Source organism: Rattus norvegicus, chromosome 8 (genome assembly GCF_021556685.1).
Source record: "Rattus norvegicus strain SHRSP/BbbUtx chromosome 8, alternate assembly SHRSP_T2T, whole genome shotgun sequence".
NCBI lineage: Eukaryota > Metazoa > Chordata > Mammalia > Rodentia > Muridae > Rattus > Rattus norvegicus.
Genome location: NC_141541.1, coordinates 27,762,075 through 27,786,905, shown reverse-complemented (window position 1 = coordinate 27,786,905; position 24,831 = coordinate 27,762,075). Strand labels below are relative to the sequence as shown.

The window sequence follows — 24,831 nt, the reverse complement described above, 5'->3', positions numbered from 1 at the left end:
GCCTACGCCCACAGAAGCCATCACTCTAGGAGGCTCACACCAAGCCTGTCACAAGGGCAGGAACCGTGTCACATTGTCTCCACCAGGGCCATGCTGGACTTAGCAACATGCAAGCCTGAAAACCTGAGTTCAAATCCCCAGACCCCATAAGAGCTGGGCATGATAGCACACAACTATACTCTCAGTCCTCCCACAGGGAGCTGGGAGCAGAGACAAGATCCCGGGAGCTCATAGGCCAGGTAGCCACACACAAAAGAGATGAAGGCCAAATACTTAGGCACAAAGTTGACCTCTGACCTCCATGTGCTCAAGGTGCTTGCACTCATACACATAAACATGCATTCAAACACATATAACGATTATTTTTAAAGAAGGAAGATTATCGACATATCCTATGTTTGTAATCTGCTTGCAATTTAGTAACAAGCCCAAGTCATGGTATTTTCATATTGAATTTTTCACTAGTTATTTTTATTGTAGTCTTGTGTGTTAAGTGCGCAAGGCACATGCAGTTCCTGCTAAGTCCAGAAGAGGGCATCAGATCCCGTGTAACTGGAGTAACAGGTGTTTCTGAGCCACCTATGTGGATGCTGGGAACTGAACCCAGGTCCACAGCAAGACCAGCCAGTGCTCTTAGCATCTCTCCATCCCACAGATTGAGTTGTTTTTTTTGAGAGGTTCTTGTACAGCTCAGGCTGAAGTTAAACTTGCAAAACTGAAGACGACCTTGACCTTTGGACCCTGACTGAAGGAATTACAACTAGGCCACGCTCTAGTTTACTGATTTGAACTCATTCCCCTTGCAGTCTGTACTGATAAGTGGCATGAAGTAATTTGGATTCCCCCATTTCCTCCAGGAGTGTCAGGTACCTGATTCGTAGACATTTTGAGGAGCAGGATACACCCTGGTCTTCTTTCCACTATTCCTCAGTTCTCGGGGTTATTTTTGAACTTTTCATCCTGTCCTCTGGACTGTTTGTGTATACAGTGGTACCACACTATTGCGTGACTAAACATTCATGATGGAATATCTCTTTATCTGGAATGTTTCTGCTCCTGCTTCACGATTCACTTGGCTACTTTGTTACCATTTGTATGACATTTATGAAGCCTCACTCACACCTTCCTAAATAAGAGAGGGTGCCATCCCCCTGTTCTAGTGTGCTGTGAAAGGGGTCACATGCTCCTAGAGAAGGGATCTTAAAGTCTTCTTCCCATATTTTGGATACACGCTGTGGTTTAGACGAATGCCAACCCCTACATCCTACATGTTGGACTCTTGGTCCCCATTCTGTGGTGCTGCAGAGAGGAGGACAAGCCTAAGTCAAAGAAGTTATTTCGATGGGGGTGTGAGCTTGAATTCGATATTGGGACCTGACTGTCCCTCCCCCATCTATCCCTCCCTCCTCCATTCTCCACTCCTCCCCCAAGCAGCTTCTGTCTGCTGCCTGCTTCTGACCGTAATGTACAGCTTCACCACAGGCCCAGTAGCAATGGGCCAGTCAGCTAGAGGCAGAAACAGCCGAAGCTGTGGAACGAAATAAACATTTAATCTTCCTAAGTTGACCGTCTTAGGTATTTCCAGACAATGATGGAAAACTAACAACACTGTAACGGTGATTTAATTAACCTGCTTTGGCTCTGAGGTCACATGCATACACCCACCCCAGAGCTCTCTGGATTCACAAATGAAAGTGCCAGCTAATTTGGGTATGTATTGACTAGCTTAATGGTTGGGCACTTCTAAACCTCCCGCTACTGACAAGCATCCCCTTTGGGTACTCCTGAGTTAATATCTTTTAAAATCTATATTTTATCGCTGCTAACCCACCCCCCCCAGACCCAACCAACTGGATTCTCACATGTCAGCTGGCCTTTAAGCTTCTTTCTCCTTCCCTGCCACGGGCATGGCTCCTCCCCACCCCTCATCCCCTGCTCTAGCCCACACAACCTAAGAGTCCCCCTCCCATCTCATTGTTCAAACAATGGCTCTATGACAATTCTTTACTATCAATCAAAGCCAGCTGGGGGGCAGGGACCCTGAGGTTTGGAAGCGTGGCTTTTTGGGAGCCAAAATAAGATGAAAGATTACAACTGATCCCCAACATACCTTTATAAGGTTTATTCCCAAGTATGCTATCTCCTTTATGACTACTAAATATGAGAGTATTAAAATATATTTTCTGATGGTATCATAAAATGTAAGACCTGGTTTTGCTCTTTATTAACTCGGCACTCTGTCATCTTACTGAATTTTTAAATTTCTAGCTCGCTCTCTTTCTCCCCCTCTCCCTCCCTCCCTCTCTCCCTCTCTTTCTGTCTCAGGTGGTTCTTGTAAAAAGGGGGTTCAAGCACCAAACAGAATCTTTTCCAAATAGCAGTAAGTTTGTTTGCTTTACTCCAGTTTTTGTAGCTCTGTATGTTTAGCTATCTAGTGCTATCCGCTTACATGTTGAGTGAAATAATTTTAAAGTGGTATCTATTTAATCATCTTTACTCTAACTGGAATCCTATTACTGTTAAACATGGTTCATGTGGGATTGAAAATTGGGATAAATGCCAATTGTACATAGGAGTATTATTAATATTTGAAGTATTTTATTAAGAATCAACATGAGATTATATCAAAAGATCGAGAAAGAAACAATCTCACTTGTATATTTCTCAATTATGTAATCCATCCTACACACTGCGACAGTTAATCATGATTGCCAGCTTGATTAGATCTAGGATGACTAAGAAACACACCCCCCAGGTGGTCTGCGAGGTTATTTCCTGGAAGAACTAAATGAAGGCAGAAGACCCTGACCCAGAGTGGGATGGTCTTCCAGCATCAGCACAGATATAAATGGGTTTGAGGAAAGAAGGGAAATGCTGTTGCCTGCCTGCACTCACTCCTGTTGGTCAGCGCATCCACACTGTTGCTGTCTCTGCCACTGCCCTTCTCTGTTGACATTGGAACCCAGCTCCTTTGTCCTTCCAATGTGACTCTAGACCAGTGACTCCCCAGGAACGCTCTAGACCTTCAGTGCGATATCAAGATTCCTGAGGCACCTGGTGCTGTGACTAAGCAGCTTCCGGGTTCTCAGCCTCTCCACGGTGCTGACAGCCATAGTAGGACCCCCCCCCCCACCGCCGCCCATCTGACATAACACAAAATTCCTTCTTATATTAATTTGGTTGGTTCTGTTCCTCTAGAGAAGCAGGACTCCACTACTGAGGACATTAAGTAGCTATGTTTCTGTTCTAGTGCTTTCTATCTTAGAATTTTAAGATAAACACAAAAGAACTATTTTGCAATCTTTGGGTTTTTCCGTCAATAGTTAAAATTGTAAGTTATATTGTAAAATTTGGATATTTGTGTGTTTTGCTCCGTTTTCTGGTCTGTTTTGTTTGTTTGCTTGTTTTCTAAGCTATGGAATTTTTTTTTTAATACAATGATGTGTTAGAATTCCCCATGAAACATTTTGAGCCTGATGTTTCTGTGATGGACTGCTTTCTGACAACTTTACATCTTCTGTGGGAATATATTGGTTTGGATTCTCTCTCTTTTCTGGGGTCAGTTTTAGAAGTCTACATTCCTGGAAAGTTGTCTCTCGGATCTGATGATGCCTCAGATTAAAAAAAAAAAATCTGAGTTTTTAATTCCCCCAACTTCTATCTTTGTCGGTTTACAACTTTACAGATAAAAGGGGAATTTTCTATTATATAGCCAGAATGAGAAGGGAAAGCCCTTTTAACTACGGTACAGCCTCTGCAGCCATACGATAAACCCAACAGCTCTCACTCGAAAAAACATAGTAACGGGCTGGAGAGATGGCTCAGAGGTTAAGAGCACTGACTGCTCTTCCAGAGGTCCTGAGTTCAATTCCCAGCAACCACATGGTGGCTCACAACCACCTATAATCAGGTCTGGTGCCCTCTTCTGGCCTGTAGTTGCATACATGCAGGCAGAAAGCTGTATGATGTATACATAATAAATAAATAAATAAATAAATAAATAAATAAATAAATAAATAAATAAATAAATAAAAAGAAAAAACATAGTAACAAAACTCTTTAGATAGGAGAAAACATTCTGTAGGCATAGTCAAAGGTTTAATAATGAATTTTGGGAAGCAGCAAATTATATGATAAAGCAGAAATAATATTCTCGAATAGGTTTATGGTGGTGTGCGTGTATGTGGGAACCAAACCCAAGGTCCTGTAGAGGAAAATGCTTTACCACTAAACCGCACTGTCCTTTTTTTTTTTTTTTTTTTTTTGAGGCTGGACCTTCTTATGTGGCTCAGACTGGCCTCAAACTATTGATCTCTTCACTTCTGCCTTTGGAGAGCTATGGTTTGAGGTACACACCGGTAGGAGATACACGGAAAGCATTTGTAAACATTAAGAAATTCAGTCTTGTAGAGCTCAGTCTTGTAGAAACTAAGCAAGATGTGTGCCCATGTTATTCAGGGAAAGATGACATAGTAAGCGTAGAACGTCTAGAAGATACTTCCCCACACATGACGCCTGAAGGAGAAAAACATCCCAGCAAGACCATTTTTAAGTAAGCCCTTGAGGTCGGCTGGAAATTTGTTTTATGACTCCATGGAAGCTGTACACACCCTCAGTGGTCTGTACCTGGTGCCATATGAACACCATGTGACTAAGTGATAGACCGTAGTGTTTAATGATGGCAAGAGAAACACTCTGTAAGGGTCCCGGTAGTACCACACCAACCATCTAGGGCCTGACGACTCGAGGTACATACCTGGTTGAACTCCCAGATCCTGAGTTGGGAAATACGGAGGGTGAGTTGTACAGGCAGAAATTGTCAACATTCGATCACACGCTTGTACGTGGCAGGGAGAACTAAACCTCACATGTATCCAAGGAGGGAAACCCGAGCCCATCCATCACCTAGGAAAATGCCTGGACTCTGACATTACACCTGCAGAAACATAAGCTGCAGTTCGGGCCAGGAGAGAGCGACAGCCAAGTGCAGCTCCTGACACCAGCTCTGCTTACACACAGCCCCTTAAACTCTCTCCGGATGGGGACAGTTTTCACACAATGGAGGACAGGAGCCACTACATGCTCTCCAGCACTTGTTGATGTTGGCTGGGGTGTCCCCGCAGCTGTTTCTCTTCCCTGGGTTAGACATCGAGGGATCTCGCAGCTCACACTGCTCAGCAGCCCCCAGCCATCTGATCTCAGCCACACAACACCCCAAGTCTTCAAACAATGAGAAACCACAGATGAGAATGCTCCTCCTACCCCTAATGGCTTTAAGATGTGACACAGAGTTGCCCTCTCCTCCGCCTTTTAATTCAAGCCACTCTATTAATTCTGTTACCCCCGACGTGATTGCCTTCACTCTAAAATTTTTGTTGACATGCCCTTCATTTCAAATCTGTGCCACATTTCTAGAGAAAGCATTTGTGCAAAAGCGACCCCGCCCCCCTCCCTTAGGGTGCACCACCCACCTGCAAACACAGTCTGAATTCTCACTGGCAGCAGGAGCAGAGCCTCGGACTTCTTTTATCAAAACTGGTCATGATCCTAATAGAACAAATTCCATGTCCACCTCATTTCTTGCCCTGCCCCACCCCCGCCCCCAACCCCAACCAATGCGTCTCTTCCTTTGCTCTGGGAATAAAAGGCAGCACTGAAAGGGTTAACTCCCTAGCAAGGCATTTTGCTGACCCAGTGTGAGATGGATTGGACCGAATTCAATTTAGCTGCAGTCAACAGGAAAGTAGGAAGGAAAATAGGATTTAACAAACAAAGCATTTAAAAAAAAAAAAGAGGCGGAGGGGGAGCCCACAGCAGGAAATAATTATTTGAGCAATTGTTCACTTTGTTAAAGGACTGGCGGGGATGAATATCCACCCGGACGCTCTGCTGTGCTCGTGGTTTCCCTGCAACACCCTGTCTGCTCCAATTAGTTACAAAAGTGGTTCTCCGGGCTGGAGAAAACGTGTGATTGTGTTGTGTGTCGGGGGAGCGGGGGAGCGGAGGCATATGTCACTGAAGCAGAGTCCGGCACCAGCTCGCTCTGGCCAAACCTGCAGTGGTCTCCAGAATGGAATGAGAATGAAAGCCTGCCTGCCAACAGAAGTGGTTTACAGAAATAATTCACTGACCATTCCATCTGCCTCCGATTAGGCATGTTAAACGGTTCAGCTCAAGTTAGCATTTCTAACATTTAGATATACAAAAATAAACAAAGCCACATATTTTATCACATATTTGCATTTGGAAAAAAAAAAAAAAAACCTCCTCACCTCCCTCAGCTCAGACTCTCTTTCATCTCACCCCCCACCCCCCACCCCTGCCCTTAGAACATCTACACTAAAACCATGAAGGCTTCCAAAAGAGAGCTCAGAGGAGAAGCAAGAGCTCCTCTTTGGAAAGGCAAGGGAAAATAATATTTTCAGAATAAAAATCTTTCAATCTGTAAAAGGAGTTTATAGCCTTGCCCCAGGAAAGTCAGCCAAAGGTCCAACTGGTGTGAGAACAGAAGGGTTCTGGGGAGCCCGGACTTAGCAGTTTACACTGCTCCAACTCTGGGGTGAGGAAGGCAAGCCAGTAACCTCCTGAAGGACAACCATCTACTACCATGGGGAGACCCACTAAACGCGTTTCGGTCACCTAAATTAGAAACCAAGGTGACGAGACACAGGTAAATAGCAAATGAAGAGTGTTCAGAATTCTTTTCTAAATTATTCTTTTGTCCCATCCACTTATACAACTGTATATCAATCATATCCGTCTAATCGGTACCATGTGCGGAATTCTGGCTGATTCAACGTCACCTTTAAAGTTTACTTTTCTATTTTCATTGCATATTATTGCTTTACTACTTTGCTGCATTACTAATTTACTAATATATTTTATTAGTATTCTTTCTGCACAGGGGTAACAGCTAAAACACCGGCTAGTGAGGTAAACCCCTCAAGGTCAACAGCTAGGATGGACAGGAAACCTGGGTTGGTGTCTGGACACATGACTCCAGGTCCAACTGTCTCCTGCTCCTCTGTACACAGAAAAATCAAAAGGATCAGGGTCCTGGAGCCATTTCTCAGAGCCAGACGGAGGAGCGGGCAGGGCCTGGGATAGCTGGACAGACCAGAAGCTGGCAAGGATACCTTGCAGGCTTCAGCTTCTAGCTGTGAACTCCGAAGGACTTTTGTCCCGGCTAAGACAAGGTGCTTAGGTGCTGGCTGTCCTATAGAACCAATGATCCAGAGCTTCTTCCTTCTCGTGGGTTAAGTCTGCCTGTAACTAGGGCACGGCTGATGGTTGCAGGCTCTGGGTCCAGCAGGCAGCCAAGGGATACAGTGCTTCAAAGGACATTTCAGGCGTGCCTTTACTTAAGACCCTGTAGGACCCAGTGTTAGAAAATTGTCATGACTGTAATGCTTTAGGACTTGCCTGGAGGCAGGCTAGGGTGGAGAGTTTCCAGCACCCAAGGTAACTGGAAGTGTCGAGCAAGGAAGGTGAAAAGCCGGTCTAACATTTCCATTTACCTACTCTGTCTGTCTGAAGAAGTGTCATTAATTCAAACCATCTCGAACGAGGCTTGATGATGTGTGAGAGCGGAAGCCACAGCACCAGGCCTCTCACATCCTGCAGATTCTCTGCTCGCAGCGATCGATCGATGATTCCCTCATCCCTCCACCCCCTCCTCTGTCGTGCTGCGAAAACCTCCCGGTGCTGACCACTAATGCAAACGTGCGCGCGCGTGGCTCCGGCTGCAGACAGCTGCGGGCTGCTCTTCCCCACACCTTCCCCTGGCCCGCTGCCCTGGCTGCCACCTGCTCCTCCTTCCTCCCTGCTCCTCCCGCAGGGAGACCTCAGGACCCACAGTCCAAGAGAAGAAAATCCGGGAAGCTGGGGTCTTCTCTCGAGGAAATACCTCCACGTCAACCGCCCAGCTTGTTTCTCGATGCTAATATTTTCTTAGGGCGGCAGAGTTCTTGCTGAGATCATATAGCTCGCCTTGATAACGCTGAATTCTGCAGCCAGAAGGAAAATCCATCCTTTTCTAAGAGCAACTCTGAAAAACGTAGCGACACATAAGTTTAATATTTTGGTTGATAAAATGCCACGGACTCAAAGTGTTTTCCATTTCCCCTACCCTTTTCCCGGTGACTTCAAAGGTCTTTATTAAATGTATCAGAACCTGAATATGAGTTGTAATGCTAAAAGTGGAATTTTTTTCCTTCAGAAAATACATTAGACTCATTCAAGTGAGCCCTGGGCTCCTTAGGGTAGACTCTTTCACAGGACTAGGATTTAACTGTGGCGACCCCCACCCTACCACACAAAGGCAGGCTCTGCCAACAGACATACTCAGGCATTTGCACAAGAAGTGCTTTTACAATTTCATTTTGAATAAGCCTACTATTGCTAATATCTTTCATGGTGTCATGCTAAAAATTTGTGGGGCAAGTCCCAGAAGTTGAGTGCCAGGTCTGATCAGATACTTTTGGAAAATAGGCCAGTTGAGCCAGGCAGAGTGCTAGGGAGGCTCAGGGGGCTGAGGCAGGGGGATGATAGAAACAGCCTTGGCTACATAGTCCTGTCTCAAAACAAGAGCAAATCGCTCTTGACTTAACTATTTGAGTGACAGAAGCTTGAATTTAGGAAAGTGTTAAAGCACGCCCACACAATTATATTGATTTTTTTACTTTTAGTAGCTGTCTAATAAATCACATAAAGCATTGAAAGTTTCATAATGAAACAGACTTGTAAAAGTTGATTTTCCCCCCCCAAGCTGTGCCATGAGTATTTTTAAGGCAAACAGAACTAAGCCATGAGGTCTCTGAGATATACGTATCACGTGCATTTTTTTTTAAGACTACCTACTATGGGTAGGGTTATAACTGAAGAGATTTATCTGTACTTGGTTAAAATGGGATTTTCCTAGAGCAAATACTTGAGTTTTTGCATGGACTATAAGCGGGCTCTGCACACAGAATACACCAACAGCAGACACGGGGTTCTAAACCAGGCATCCCTGCCTAAGTAAGTAGCAGGACATTTTGGAACCTTGCGTTTTCCCGTGGACCAAATAGAGAAATTAAAAGCTGCCTCATCTAGTTCCGAAGGCCATCAGAAGATAACTTTACAGGGTGGCTTCAAAGGTGTCCTCAGAAGTCACCTAGACTAGAGTCCAGGGTCTAACGTGGATCTAAGCAGAACCTTACCAGCTTACAGGAAGTGAGAGGATGCAGCCCTGCTAGAAGCCTCCTGGCTACTCAGCTCTCAGCAGCCGTCCCTGAGCACTTCTGAGATCCGCTGCCCACCCTGCACGCTGAGCCCAACATTCAAACATCTAATACAACCTGAGCCAAGCTCTTTGTAAACTGAAAGTCCCCAAATAAACAGTAACCCACTCTCCCTAGATTTGCTGTCACTTCCAACCAGTCATCTACTCCCGTGGATGGCCCTGACCTCCAGCACTTTACCGTCTGCATGGGGGTTCTGTGTTCTCACTTATGTGCCCTCCCAGTAGGCAGAATTCTAAAGACACCCCCAGGATTCTTATCCCCTGCTCGTTGGATCTCACCCTAACCTACATTCTGCTGTTGTAAAGAGTCTTTGCAGAGAGAAGTAAGGCGACCAATCATCAGACTCTAAACAGGGAGATTATCCTAAATTATCCCGGTGGCCTGGCAGGATTAGTCTGGGTTTGTGTGCAGAAAGGGAAGGTGAGTAGGTCAGTAAGATGTGACAAAGACAAAAAGGGACGAGGAGCTCACAGATGAGATCACAGAGACTAGAAACTTGAGAGCCCACCCCACCACTACAAGCATAGAAGGTGGGAGAACATAGGTGAACTCTGGTTCCTTTCTGGTTATCAACCACGAAGGAGTCAGAGACAGTGCCCTGTAGATGCCACTGAATACTGACTAGGTCTAGAAGCAGGTTTTCTCCATGAGCCTGCAGCTTGAGGCCCACTGACACCCTGATTCTACTTTGGGAAAAGCAACAATAGACTTCTGACCGGCTGAACTGTGAGATCACTAACGGATGGGTGCAGCTTTCAAGCCCCTAAATTGGTACTGATTTATTATGGCAACAATAGAAACCTAATATAAGCTCTGTGGTATTTTTCCTGAAGTCTTCGGCCTTCCAGGAAAACAGATCACTTCTGGATGTTAGTAAATATTGTTTCAGTCCAATTCATTTGTCAAACACATGGAGTACCCACATGCTAGCATGAGTCTGGAGAGTGGAGGCGAGACAGGCATGGATGGAGAACACGTTTCCGGGCAGTGGTACAGCCTACTCTTTGGAAACAGTCACGGGCAAATGGATGCAGACCTAGTAGTGATATTGCAAAGTCACTGAAATCACTCAGGGAATGCTAAAACTCCCTATACCTGAGTTAACTATCAGACCAATTACACTGAAATCCAAGCTGTTTGAAAACCTCTCCCAGGAGATACCGGCAACCACCACACTTGTTCTATGAGTTCGTTCAACCAGAGAGTAGAGAAGACTGTGGCTAGTTGGAATGTCTCATCGGCAGGAAGAACTTGTGGAAAATTCTCGACATTCATATTCAGACGTTGGTAGGTGGGTGTGTTGAACTGTATTTCCTAGTTGGTGAGAATTGCTTATCAGAGAGACAGACGCAGATACTGGGTGTCTTGAATGTCGTCCTGTCTCTCGGAACTTAGCAGAAGACATGGTTCAGAGTTGGCGTTCAACACGTTTGATCATCAATCTTCTCTCTCAAGAGGTGACCAGCTCCGGTTAAAGTGGGGGCAGGGAATTATGCTTCCTGCTGTGGAAGAGTCTGAGCGTTTGCACCATAGCCAGCCCCCTCTCGAGGAGTACATGGTTCTGTTTAGACGGGGGGATGGTAAAAAAAAAAAGCTGTCTGTTGTAAGATTTCCCCTTAATCTGGTATATGAATATCAAGAGTATAACCCACCAAGAGGATTGCTGTCCTGTAGGTGACAAAGGTTGAGCCATATGGTATTGAGGGGTCTACAACTTGGGCTGCCCCTGTCCCATTGATAAACTCCCAGAGAATCCTGTAGAATCCTAATTGCATTTGTAGTACTTCGCTGTCCAGGAGAGAGATTTGTAATTTTGGTAATATAATCCGTTGGATAGGTCCTATAGGTTCACTCACTATTTAATGAGTGAGGTTTTTAGATGTGAGGTGGTTTCAGGCCAGCCACTGCCATCCAGGGAATGGTTCCTGACCTCAGTCCTTGAGATTTCTACCCAGTAGCGGACACAGGAGCCAGCATTCTGGAAAAAGTGTCCCCCACACCAAACGACTGAGGACCACGCAATGGAGATTTCCCCACACTTCAGACGCACAAGGTTTCTCTGTGACGTGGATTCGCCCTAGGTTGGTTTATAGCTGAGGCTCTGCCCCACTGCAGCTCTGTGACTTCGGTTTTGCGAACCTGTGGACTGACGGCATCTGAGACCATCTGAATGCGTTTGCTGTTGTTTCCCAGGCTCCGTGTTTTCAATCTGCTTTGATTTGGCCCATGGCCAAGACAAACACCATTAGCGTCCTGAGTACAGGTTAACACGACAATCATCCGAGAGCGCTTTTGAACGCACAAATGCTACTTTGTCTGAGGCTTCTCTCGCTGCTATTCCCCAGGCAAGGTCACTCCAACTAAAGTGTCTCAGCTGTTGTTGTTGCTGCCGCAGCTATGAGCTGCACCTTTGCTGACCCCTGAGCGATCCCTTCTAAGAGCTTAAAGAGAAACGCAGACACAGGAAAGCAATGTCTGGGGAGGTGAGGCCCAATATCAAAATTGCGCAACTAAAAGGTTTTTACAGTTAATACAGCTTTCCCCCCACTGCAAAAGGCTGCCTTTAAAAGCTGCCGTTTCCTTTGCATTAACTAAAAACGGACACATCTGTTGAAAGAAACGGGCAAGGGAAGACAATAGCTATTATGATGGTTAGAGAAAGTTGTGTGTGTGTGTGTGTGTGTGTGTGTGTGTGTGTGTGTGTGTGTGTGTGTGTGCGCGCGCGCGCATAAACCAATGTAGAAAGCACAAAGAGGGGGCAAGATGTGGAAAGATTGCCAGGGAGTCGCTATCTCCTATTATTTGTGTAACACCATAAATGCACCGCCGTCAAAGTCAACATCCATCTGACTTAACTGCTACTTACTCGCTGCCAATATGAGCCCTCAGAAGAATGGCTCTCCTATTTAATATTTAACCAGATGCTTCCAGTTTTGAAAGTGCCGTTTGCTCCTTGCGGAGGAGGGAGGTCAGGCTGACTTATGACTTCAGTGATGTATGAGCTGATGCTGGCAGTCTTGGAAAACCAGTTTCTGTTCTTCGGGCTTCTCTATCTAGAGTCTCACAAGGTTAGTAAACAGCGTATTCCTCCAAGTTTAGCCCACCCCTTACGTTACCTTAATTGTTAGCCTCCTGATAAAGCTGGGTGAGCACTACAGTCCGTGTGAAAGGAAGCTGGGGGCAGACGTTTCTGTCGGGGCCATGGATCGTCTGGTAGAATGGAAAGGACACATTATGGGGACCACCGATGTTCCCAAGAAACTCCGGTTTCTAAGTAAAATCAAACATCCGGTTTCATTCTACACAGAGTGGTGTGTTATGTGCGGATGTCCGTTTACCCTCAGATTATTATTGGTGCGTTTACAGTGTGGGCTGGGAGTGCACCCTGTCCACGCCTCTTCATTATCACCTCTTCCAGGCCACAGAGAGTGTTGCCTCAGATGCAGTTGATAACTCCAGCTGGTAGGGATGTTCCCTGTTGTCCAGTTCCTTCTCAAAGCAGATGGGTGTGGATATGGCCGTCTATGGGTCAATCAATACAGTGACCAACGGAAACATAGTGAGAGGTCTCCTTCAGCCATTGGCCCACTTGACGGACACTCCTAGTCCCCTCTGGATCGTGAAGGATTTAACCTCCTCTGCGTGCCTTCTGTTTGACTCGTCTCTGTGTGTGGCAAGGCTCAGAACTGCTTTGTGCCTCTGTGTGCAGTAGAGGGATGCACGGCCCGGCGTCATTCTAGTACTGTTGTTTCAGCCTGACTGTCAGGCTCTTTCTCCCATGTCTCTCACACATCATTTCCTCTCGTGCCCATATATTTGAAATGAAAAATGTAAGGGCGTAAGACAGCCCGGGAGTAAGTGAGCAACATCCCCACAAAGGAAGACTGTCTGTGTTCCCTGTCCTTGGTTTGCTTTAATCTCCCCTTTGGGCCTCTTTAATACAGCCCACCCTCCTAAAGGGAAAATACTGGGGACAGAGAGGGTCTGAACAATGGGGCGTTTCTCTGTCCCACTCCTCCTCCCTCCCCCTCACAACCCCAGACCCCCTAGGGCCCAGAATGACCCCATCCTTCGAGAAATTTCAGATACGACTGAAGGGGAATGTCAGAATGACTTCACGTTCAGACAGACCTGAACCAGCTCTAGAGGAAAACGGGGTCAATCATAGAACAGCTCCTGTGCTGGGGACAGTATCAGAGGATCCCACACTCTGCAGGAGGGATGTAAAATGGGAACGACTCCCACTGACTATGCAACAAGCCACACCATTTAAATGAAATATACAGTGCTGGGCCCGCCACACAGATGACACAGCTTTGATCCTGGCCAATTGTTGAATCCTGTGTGACTAAAGAATTCTTTACAAAGAATTATTTCAACTCTCTGAGCTAATGAAAAGCCAGCCAGTACAATTTATGGAAGTAAGAGACCAGCTCTAGACAGGGGGGAAGTCATAAAAATATCCCCAGGAACCCTTAATGTGACAGTCATCATGGTCTGTGTGGATCTCAAACGCTACATTTTTCTCTCGGATTTATTGGGTTTATTGGAATTCATTCCTCTCAACACTGAGGTTTGTGGAGGCAGTCCTAGGAGGAGGAGAACGGCCAATCGAAGCGTACCAAACAGATAGGATAAGGTGAAAGCAGCAAGCCGCAGTGACTAGGCCAACCTCACATGCGCCTGCCACATCCCAGCGTCCCATGTATGTGCAGGGACGCTTCTGCACAGCTTGGGTGGCATGGGGCTGTGCCGACTGGAACCAATGGTACCAAGTTCTACAAAGTCTTGGTATGGGGTGCTTTTGCCCCCCCCCCAGACTGCTTCATGGAAAATGATACATTCCTAGGGGTAAGGAAACATGGGGCGTGCTTGCACAGCTCTCCTGAAGCCAATGCTGTGTGCGGTGGCTGGCACAGTGTTTATTGCAAAGTCGTCTGCTGCAGAGTCTATCACGGGACTCATTGGTAGAGAGACTGGAGCAGAACAGATTAAGATACGAATGACCCTCAATGAGGAGAACTATTGTCTGGAGCAGAGAATCCTTTGCTACCATGCATCCTTTTTCCTCGGAGGTTAAAGTGGCAGTGGTCTCCTGGAGTTCTTCCTCTGAGGTAACAGGAAGTCTGAAACCTTTGGCTGGTTTTACCCTCAGTAATAAACTTCCCTTCAGTGGGTTAGCCTCCAGATAGCCACTGGACTGTGGTGGTCTAAATAACTGTTGTACTGCAGGGAAGGGATCCTAGACTGAAGCTTGAGTGCTTGTCCGATGCTCTCCTTTCTTGCCAGCTCTCCCGTTCTGCCTGGGAACTTTGCATTTTGAATTATTCTCCAAGTTCCGAGATCATTGTGGGGATGGTCGAGGCCTCTCCTCCTTGAGTTTTGATAAGAACCAATGAGACAATAGATGACACATTCGTATTCACAGAAACTCGCAGTAAATTTAATTCCCTAAACCTAGGTACTTTGGAAAATAGATTCAAAATGAGGTCCTTTTCACTTGATTGTAAGAAACTTTCCAGTTTGAACAGGGATGGGTCATTATTTTTTCTTTCTTTCTTTTTTTTTTCCAGAGCTGGGGACCGAACCCAGGGCCTTGCGCTTGCTAGGCAAGCGCTCTAACACTGAGCTAAATCCCCAACCCCTGGGATGGGTCATTTTAAGACAAAGCAAATGAGATAATAAGGCTGGGTGCAATTCAGAGTTAGAGCCCTTGTTTAATGTGCATGAGATCTGTATGCTATCCCAGCACCACAGAGAAGCAAGAAGTATATGTGTGGGTACTATGTCAGAACTCAATGTATTTCACTCAACATTTTATTTTCAAAAGAAACATGCCCTACTTAACTTTAACTTGGCATAACCTAGAGTCACCTTCAGGATATCTCAATGAGGGATTTCCCATATTGGATTGGTCTGTGGGGGATTTTCTTCATTGGTCACTGACGTAGGTGGGCCCAGCCCACTGTGGGCAGCACACTCCCTAGGTAGACAGTCTTGGGCTGTATACACTACCTAGTTAAACCCGAGTCTGTGAGTGGACCACCAAGCAGCATTTCTCCATGGTTTCTACTATACTTTGCTGGCTGTGAGTTCCTTGGTTAGACGTAATGTTGTGTAGAATAGTGAGCAGATCTTCCTCAAGTTCCTACCTTGAGTTATTGCTCTGATTTTCCTCATCGATGGACTGTAACCTGTAAGCTGGAAAAAACCTGTTCTCCCTGAGTTGTCTTGGTCAGGATGTTTATCATAGCAAGGGTAATCAAACCAGAACAAAATGTAATGGGCCATTCAGTGATACGTGACTAGTTTATGGGCCGAAAGATAAAATGTGTCAAATTTCCCATATAAACTCATGTATTCTGTTTTTGAAGATGTGTTTATGTGTATATGGGTATGTGTGTGAGTGCACCATTTGGGAGGCCAGAATGGAATACCAGGTCCTCCGAAACTAGCTTTACAGATGGTTATGAGTCACCATGTATGTGGTGCTGGGAACTGAACCTCGGTCCTCAAAAGAACAGCAAGAGCTCTTAGCCGCTGAGCCATCTCTCCGGCCCCAAACTCATCTAGTCCTTTTTCACCAAACCCATGCTTATTGTAGATACATGATATTTGTTTTCAGTTTGCTTCATTTATAAAATTCGACTTACAACTTTATATGACAATTAATAAAATTAATATAACAATGATATAAATATTAATAAAACAATAAAACCATAAATATAAAGGGTAAATATAATTAATATTAATGCAATATTAATTAATATCTTATAATATTCTTAAATAAATGTAGGATCTTGTTTTAATCTGTCCCTTAAATATCCATGACTTTGACACTTAAAGAACATAAATTATGAGCTCTTGGGTGGCTAAAAAACAAGCATGGATTAGGGATGTCAATCATCAAGAGTTGAGGTTTAAAGAAGGCTACCAAGTCTCCAAGTTTTTTTTTTTTTACTTGAAAAGGAAATCCATAAAAATACCGTTTGTCTTAAAAATAACCCATCAATAACTTGTGAATTCTTTCACTCCTGGCTAAGAGTAAGTATTATTAGACTGCGCCCCCCCTGGGGGGGGCTGTTTCTTTCTTTTTCTTTTCTATCCAACATTTCATAAAATAAAAGCAAGTTAATCTGTGAATTTCCACCCTCCTTTAATACCATTTTCAATAGACAAACAGTCCCCATGCTGGGCCTGTCAAATTCCTGCCTTGGCAGCACAGAGGGAAATGGACAGCTAGGGCCCTTGCTAGGCTCTCCTCCACTGGGACCAGGATGCCAGAGCTGGGTGGATGTATTAGTTTGCTGAGGCTGCTGTAACAAAACTCCCCCCAGCTGATTAGCTGAAACCACAGAGCTACAAGGACTTGAGTTCCTTCTGAGAACTCTGAGGGAAGGGTGTGTTCTAGACTGTGTCTTTATATTCTATCATCTTTCTCTGATAGACTGTGTCTAAATTCACCCTTTGACTCTGAACTTTTGACTGGGAAGTTGGCACCAGCCACTGAACATATGAATAAATGTTAGCCCCATCACATCACTCCACTAACGTACTTTCTAGAAACGGCGTGCGAATGTAGAGAGAGGCACCTCTGTCCCCTCCCTGGAAATGATTTTTCTCAAGCACATAGTCTCCCAAACCAAGGTAGTCATGTTAGAAAATGGTGTCCTGGCACATGTGGCATCTCGCTGGTTTGTAGTGAACGTAGCACTGAGCTAAAAGGAGAAAGGAACCAGGCAGGAGGTAGTAAAGCAGGGAAGAAGCATTAGAAGTGCTTCTGTGTGTGCTGCAGTCTGCCACTTAGCAAGATGGAAATGTTCCCTATGGGGGCTACTTCACATTCAGCACACACACATCAACTCCTGCATATCCCTCATTAGGCTCTTCCCTCAGAAACCGCCTCTCTGTTCCTCACTGGCAACATGAGCTATCTGCCTGCTTCCCACCTCCCCAGCACCCTGTCTTTTTGATATGGCCATTGCCCAGTTGCCGACAGTCTCCTACAAACACCTGAGTCCTTGAAGAGAGGCCATATTTAATCACAGCAGACCTGGTATGAAGAAGAGTGTTTGTCTATGGGCAGCAACGGTAGACCATTAAAGCTCAAGAGACAATGCTCTGTCCTTACAGAGCAGAAAGGCACAGATCCCCTAAACCCACCCTCAACCCCAGCTCCTTCTTCCCTGAGATCCAGGTTCTCTGTAAAAATGACCACCCACAATGCCATCTATCCTGCTTTTTTGTTTTTTGTTTTTTTGGTTTTTTTTTTTTTCTTTTTTCTTTTTTTCGGAGCTGGGGACCGAACCCAGGGCCTTGCTCGCTAGGCAAGCGCTCTACCACTGAGCTAAATCCCCAACCCCCTATCCTGTTAATTGGGTGGCTCCTTGCTGGGTCATGCACGGCTCTCTGTCAGAGACCATGAACAGTATCTCCATCACTGTAAAGGCAGAAAGGACACGGCAAATGGTCCTGAGCCTCTTTTAATCAAAAGTATTGAGTTTTAATCCGTGTTTTCCTTTATCTTGAACTACGTTTGCTCCATCACTAGATCACACCGATAGTAAATACATACGCATCCCTCGTAGTAACTTCTCGCCTGTGAGAATTTCTCTGTGGCGTTCGCAGCTATTTTATTCAGGCACGTTTCCTTTCACCCAAAATGACTGTATTCGCTGGCCTTAGGAAGTCTTAGAAACGTGTTTATACTAAAGCGCTCTTGAAGTGGACTCTTCAGCATGGTCCAAGTCTAAAAGGTCTCTTACTGCTAAGGCAGCTCTAGTCTTCTGAATGTGAAATGAAATTCTCTCCCAAGTTGAACTTGGGTTAGGAGGAACAAACAGACTTAGGCTATCTCCTTATCTACTCTCGGGGATGCCAAGAGAGGAAGGGATGAGGGCTTTGGGTTCCCATGGAGGAGGCAGCTCAGCATGTGGTGGAAGTTTTGGCAACCTGAATTAACTGCCTTCCAGAAAGCTGTCTTCAAGCATCTCTGGAATTACCTTTGCACTCGAGTTTAAGCTCTTAGTGGGAAAAAGTCAGAGAAGTGTCCCAGAATCTCAGGATGTGATGTGCTTAAATAAAGGTCTAAGTTTGGCCACATCCTTAAAGCTCTAAGGGAAGAAGAAAATTGAGCTCTTTATTCCAAGGCATTCCCTGTCAGGGGGAAAAAAAGCAATACAAAACAAAACCAAAAAGCACTTAAGACAAACAAACAAACAAACACCTGCTTTCACTTCTCCCCAGTTAGTTCTGGAGGACACTGTCCCAAGGCATCCTAGCCAGCCTTCATCTGGAAAAGAGGAAAGATAGCCTAACTGCATTTAAGGTTGAAGTGCAGCTAACATCTGCTCCATGGACAAGAGACCAAGTAAAGAGTCGATGACAACTAGACCCTCCATGGTACTACTCATCCCCATCCCTCCACTGAACCTTAACTTTTATAAAGTGCCCATGGCTGGAGACTCTGGAAACCACTCTCCTGAGCCACACTCATCCTGGCGGAGGCAGGGGCAGGGACTCGGAGTGAGCTGCTCTATTAGTCTTTCTCTGAGAAAAACAGTTCATTCTGGAGGGGATAATATTGTGGAGAAACTGCATTCTGCTGCAGCACGGTGCAAGTTTGCCTGCTGCCACACTTCCTACCATAGGGTCATGGACTCGCCCTCTGAACCGGAACCCCGGTTAAATGGTTTCTTTCATGTAAAAGAAAGCAGAACAAATCAGCAACAAACAAACAAATAAAAAAGGACTCACCCTGCCAAATTACTGAGCAATTCGGGGTTGCTGATGGACCAGAAACAAAATCCAGAATGCTTGAGTGTTTATGACCCATGAAATCTTGGGCATGCTATCTGATCCCAGAAAACTTGGAGCTCTCATCTGGAGGTGGGAAAAAATACTCATCTCCCAGAGTCATTGCTGGGGACTGGACGAGATAAAATTGCAAGTATGGCCTTTGCTAAGTTCCTGGCACGCAGCTCAATAATTAAGGGAATGGTGGCAAGTTCTAAAGATGTTATTTGATATTTTGATTGATGTCTTTGAGTGAGCAACTATTTCTCGAGCAGTGACTGAGTGCCAAGGGTACTACTGTTCTAGCCTCTTGAATCCATTGGTGAAAGAAACAAAGATTTGCAGTCCGTAGAGCTCACATTTTGGTTGGAGAGACACACATATATGAATGAATGAATGAATTAACAAGTAAATAAGGACAATTTGGAGAATGATAGTTGCCCATTTAAAAGAAACAGGAGAAAAATAAGCAATATTAGAATACAGGTGGGGGACATTGCAATTCCTAGTGGTGGAGGGGGAAGCATGGCTGGGCACCATTGAGTAAGAAGCCATGGGCTGGCCAGCGTTCTTGGGAGGGAGAAGAGTGACTACAAAGTCCTTAACGCAGGAAGACAATGCATTGAAGAACAGCAAAAAGGCCCGTGTGACTCAGTGGGAAAGAGGTTTACAGGCTGGTCCAAATGGGAAGGATACCCACATCAACTCATTGGAAAGTTGCGGGGATCCCAAGTACCCTGTGGGGCATGGTGGAGATTTTGGCTTGGGGTTGGGGATTTAGCTCAGTGGTAGAGCACTTGCCTAGGAAGCGCAAGGCCCTGGGTTCGGTCCCCAGCTCCGAAAAAAAAAAAAGAACCCCCCCCAAAAAAAGAGAGATTTTGGCTTTACCTTTGAATAGAACAGGAAGCCATGACAAGGTTTTGAGGAGAGGAGCAACACATCTGATTCAGATTTGGAACACATCAGACCAATCTGTTGGAAAACACACACTCAGGTAAGGCTAAGTCAGGGGCGTGAGTATCAGGCAATTGCCGGGCTATGAGAAGCATGGCGATGCCTCACAGGAAGCAAAAGCAACGGAGGCATTGAGCAGAGCTCAGATTCAAGATGCATTTCAGAACTACATCTGACAGGATTTCTCGATGGGTTAGATTTGAGGTGTGAGAGAGAGAGACAGTAGCAATGTGTATAACGGGTGTACTATAAAGACATTGCCCTTGGTGAAGTAAGCCAGATGCAGAAGACACATATCCCAGAACAATTCTGTGTATGGGAACAGGACGAGGCTATAGAAAATGACCAGGTCTTGCTGGAGGGTGGATAGACAAAGGTGGGTGATGGTGCCCAGGGAAAAGATGGCTTTGGGTAATATACACAAACATCGTGGATTTATTACAAGGCACTGAGTTGCACACCATTAAAAAAGTTAAATAGGGCATTTTATGTTCTACTAATTTGACTTCAACAAAAGAAAAATAGCACATTTTAGAACTCTGGCCTCAATGACTAGTGGCAATCACTGGGGTGAGGAAGCCTTTGGTTGTGGCAGGCTAGCAGAGGAAGTCGACCATTTATTTTTGGAAATTCTCAATCCGAATGGGCTTTAAATACACAAATAGAAATGCAGATGCTGAGAATATTGATTGTTAATTTACATTGTGCACCTCCGAGAGTTGCTGGTGTATCCAACAGTGAGGAGTTAACTCAATGTCCTTTCTGACTTAGTTTGTGCTGTTATACATGAGCATTTGAGGCGGCAGGGTGATCTAGAATATGTAAATTTATTTTCTCACAGAAACGGATGCTGGAAAGTCCTCGATCAAGCTCCTGACAGCATCATCTGTCTGTCGACCTCTGTTCTTTGCTTTGGGGCTGGCAAGATGATTCAGTCAGTAGAATGCAGGCATAAGGACCCAGGTTCAGGTCACATCAAAAGCCTGACTTGGTGGCCTGCACCTGTCTAAGCTGAGAAAGAAGAAACCAGAGAATCTCTGGGGTCTCGTGGCTGCTGATCCTGTCAAACTGGTGAGCTACAGGCTCAATAAGAGAACTTGTCTTGCAAAAATTAAAATGGAGAGTAATGGAGGAAGATATAGCCAGCATCAACCTCTGGCTCACAGACTGAAGTGTACGTATACACACCACACACACACACACACACACACACACACACACACACACATACACACACGTGTGCACACATGCACCCATGCACACACACAAACTTGCATACACTAGCACACACACATGTACACACACACAAACACAAGCACATACATATGTCATTTGCATATGCAAATGATTCTTGTTCTGGCCTGGTCTGGTGGAGAAGAGCACTGGGTTCTCACAGGACGGGAGTCCTTGAGGCCAAAAGATATCATAAAGCATGAGCGCCGGTGGAAAGGACCAAGGAAACCCAGACATTAAAAATTCAGGGAAAGAAATAAGAAACAGCAAAGGAGAGAGAGAAAGAGGAGCTAGTTAACAGCAATGATTACAGTTTCCACAGTCTCCCAAGTTACCTCAGTCATAAAGTCCCAAACAGTGACGATGTAACGTGTTTGAATAAGTGTCTTTTAATTAGAAGGTTCTTTCTACTCTATCAACTGGTTAGCTAATGGTCATCCTTGGAAGCCAAGCTCAAATGTTACCCTTCCCTTTGGCGAAGCCTTCCCTTCATTTCTACTGTGACTTAGATGTTTTTCCATCACTGTGACAGAATATCTGAGGGAGACAAGTTAAACAATGGGGGATTTATCCTGGTTCTGGGGAGGTTCGTGCTCTTGAGCAGAAGGCGATGGTGGCAGGAGCTTGTTAAAGGGAGGCCACTCTCCACCTAATAAACCAGAAGTCAAGTGCAAGGGAGGGGCAGGAGATCAGGAAAGACCTCTCAATGCACGCTGCACCAGACCTACTGCTTCCAACTTGGCCACACCTTCCTAAATTTGCAACGCCTTTAAAATAGTGCCACCAGCTGGGAACCAAGGCTACGGAGACAGTTCACGTGCACACGGATGTCCTGTGTGTCCCCACAGCCACGACCTTGTCTTGTTACACAGTAAATCCAGTATATGTAGTCATTGCTGCAAAAAGACTCAAAGAGAAGGATATGTTTATAATATACTCCTGAAGTTCAGCCCCCACCCCACCCCACCCCCGCACACACACAGCGACTTACAAAAGCTGTGGAATGGAGGACAAAAATGCCTTATGTCACTCGGTAAAAATGAGCCCAAGAAGTTTAGTGTACATCAAAGTGCTTGGTAATTTTTTTATAGCATAATCCTCTGTTAAAGTGCCTGGGTGGGAACGCTGCTTAAATCAACTCCATGGAAAGTTATTTGATAAAGCAAAGAACTCTATTATACCACACATGCATACAAATCACCCTGGAGTCGGCTGTTATTACAAGGGTAGCTTTTAATATTTATATTTGGAATTCATATGACATACCACTAAAATAAATCTGAGAAGCCATTTTAACATTTATATATACATATATATTTGCATAGCAGGTATATAATTAAAATTTAATTATATATAATTTAATTATATATGATATATTAAATATATAAATTAAATTTAAAGCAATTGCCAGAATATTTGCAAATAAGGCAGAAGCCAACACCAGTTCTCTTCTTGCTCCCCTCTTATGTTTTTGAACCGGGGTCTCACGAGTTTGCCAGACTTGCTCGACAGCAAGCCTCCCATCCTCAGGTCTCTAATCCCTGCTTTCTACCCTGGGTTCTATGGTTTCAGGCATGCCCTGTCACTCCCAGAGTTTTTGCAGGAGTTCTTGGAATCTGAACTCAGGTCCCCATGCCTGCACAGAAAGCCTTTACCCATGAAGCCATCTTTCTATTTCCCTATACGCAGACGTTTTAGCAAGGATGAAAACATTGTGCTCAAATCTTGGCCATCAGAATCCTTCTGAGCAATTCTTTAATTACATGAAAGAGACTTTTCTCTCGGCCTCAGAAGCTTTGTAATCTTATTAAAGGAAACATAAACTTTGACTCCACAGTCATGGTTAGAAAAAAGTAATTCCACATGCTTATTAAATTAGAAAAGGTAATTATGTCAGAGGCCAAACTAGCCGACGGTAACGGCAAACTATGAGGCAAGACCCCATCATGACCTCTCTTTCCCCTGTCAGGTTAATCTTTGACAATGAGAGACAATTCTTCAAGAGGAAGGGTGGGTGACTTTCATGACCAGGCAGGGATTCAGATTTCTGGAACTGTCTGTCGAAAGAGAATCGAATGATAATTAGGAATTGGAACTTTTTATTTTTTAAGGAATCTCCCTGGTATCTTTCTCAGACCCCTCCCAAGCTGCCCACACCCCCTTTCAGGCCCTCACACGCTTTTTTTAACCTTTCATGTCTGTGGAGCCTCTGGGAGGAGACAGGGAACCTAATAACTGCAGGATTTCATGTAGATTCTCCACGAACGTCTGTGGGAGCATTCTGGGCCTCTCTCAGTCACCTGAGATCCAGGAGAGGCATCTTTCGGCACACTGGGAAGCCTAGTCCACAGCCCAAGTAGAGTTTCAAGTCACTGCTTGAAAATTCATCAAAAAGAAAAATAAAAATGGTGCTTGCAATCAGAACTCAGAATAGTCCTTCTCGGTGCAAACCCTGTCTTTCTGACAGGCTGTAACAAAGAGGTTTAATATAAGGAGCAACACCTGGGAAAATCAATGTCCCATCCCCTGGCCCCAGGCAGCTCACCCAGGCTGCGTGTCTCATATAGCACCCACAGCAGCGGTGTACCTGGCTATGCTGCCACTAGAGGAAAGATTTGCCCATGTCGATCACGGGACTACATGCAGGCAGGAAAGTGCTGCACACCAAGCCACGTGCTTGCCCCTGAGCGTGCAGTGTGGAGCAATCATCTCGAAGCAGTTATTGTGAAAGGACTGCAGAAACTATTAGCCTCGCATGTGTGACAGGTCTGTGACAAGAGTAGCCCGTGTTCCCAAGAATGCGTCTGAGGAGTCTGGTTGGTGTTTCTTTTTCCTGCAGATTTTCTTTTCACTTCCCAGAGTGGAGTCTGGCATGCTTAACCCCTCAGCAACCACCTCTCCTTGGATTTTAGACCCCAAGTCTGAAGCTTGGGACTAATACTATCTGCAAATAATTCTGTTAATGGATGTGAAGCTGTAGTTCCTCTTCAAATATTAGGATATAATATTGAACTATGGATTTTTTTTATATTTATCTTAGTTGGTGAAGACATTTAGCTCTACCTAAGAAGTTCTACAGAAAGAAATGATGGAATGAAAATCGGACCGACCTGAGTAAATAAATTTCTATTTATTTTCGACTAATTCCTTTTCACCTGGAAAATAGATTATTGCTTTGAATTTTACTCCAAAGAAACCAAATAGCATTTCCTAAAAATACGAAGCAGAAATAGGCTTTTGGGTCATTCTATAGCTGCTGCTTCCCTTCAGTCTTTGTTGGTGAATTTCTGCTTCAAACACTACTAACACCCGGGATGATAACTTTAGGGTCTACGGCTGAATTAAAATCCTAGTAGGTACAGGGAGAAATAACGATAATTGCAACTTGTATCTGGGCAGTCTGGGATAGTCATGTTCAATACTCTTTCTCAAAAAAAAAAAGTAATCAGAGCTCTGTATTCTTGAAAGAAAGGGAGTGGGTGATGCTGAAGACAAAGCCCAGCAGCAGAGAGCACAGCTCATGATTAAGGCTGGGTAGCAGAGTACAGAGCTCATGATTAAGGCT

At 44.9% G+C, this 24,831-nt stretch overlaps 2 long non-coding RNA genes across 2 annotated transcripts; one reads left to right on the top strand and one right to left on the bottom strand.

Annotated features, from left to right (window-relative positions):
• Window positions 1-6,691: 6,691 nt before the first annotated feature.
• LOC148003994 (uncharacterized) lies at window positions 6,692-12,601 on the bottom strand. The gene is made up of 2 exons (XR_015627568.1): window positions 12,401-12,601; window positions 6,692-8,047 (listed from the first exon to the last, which is right to left on the bottom strand). It is a non-coding gene; the product is annotated as an uncharacterized LOC148003994 (long non-coding RNA).
• LOC148003993 (uncharacterized) lies at window positions 12,213-24,410 on the top strand. The gene is made up of 3 exons (XR_015627569.1): window positions 12,213-12,352; window positions 20,875-21,207; window positions 24,307-24,410. It is a non-coding gene; the product is annotated as an uncharacterized LOC148003993 (long non-coding RNA).
• The last annotated feature ends 421 nt before the right edge of the window (window positions 24,411-24,831 follow it).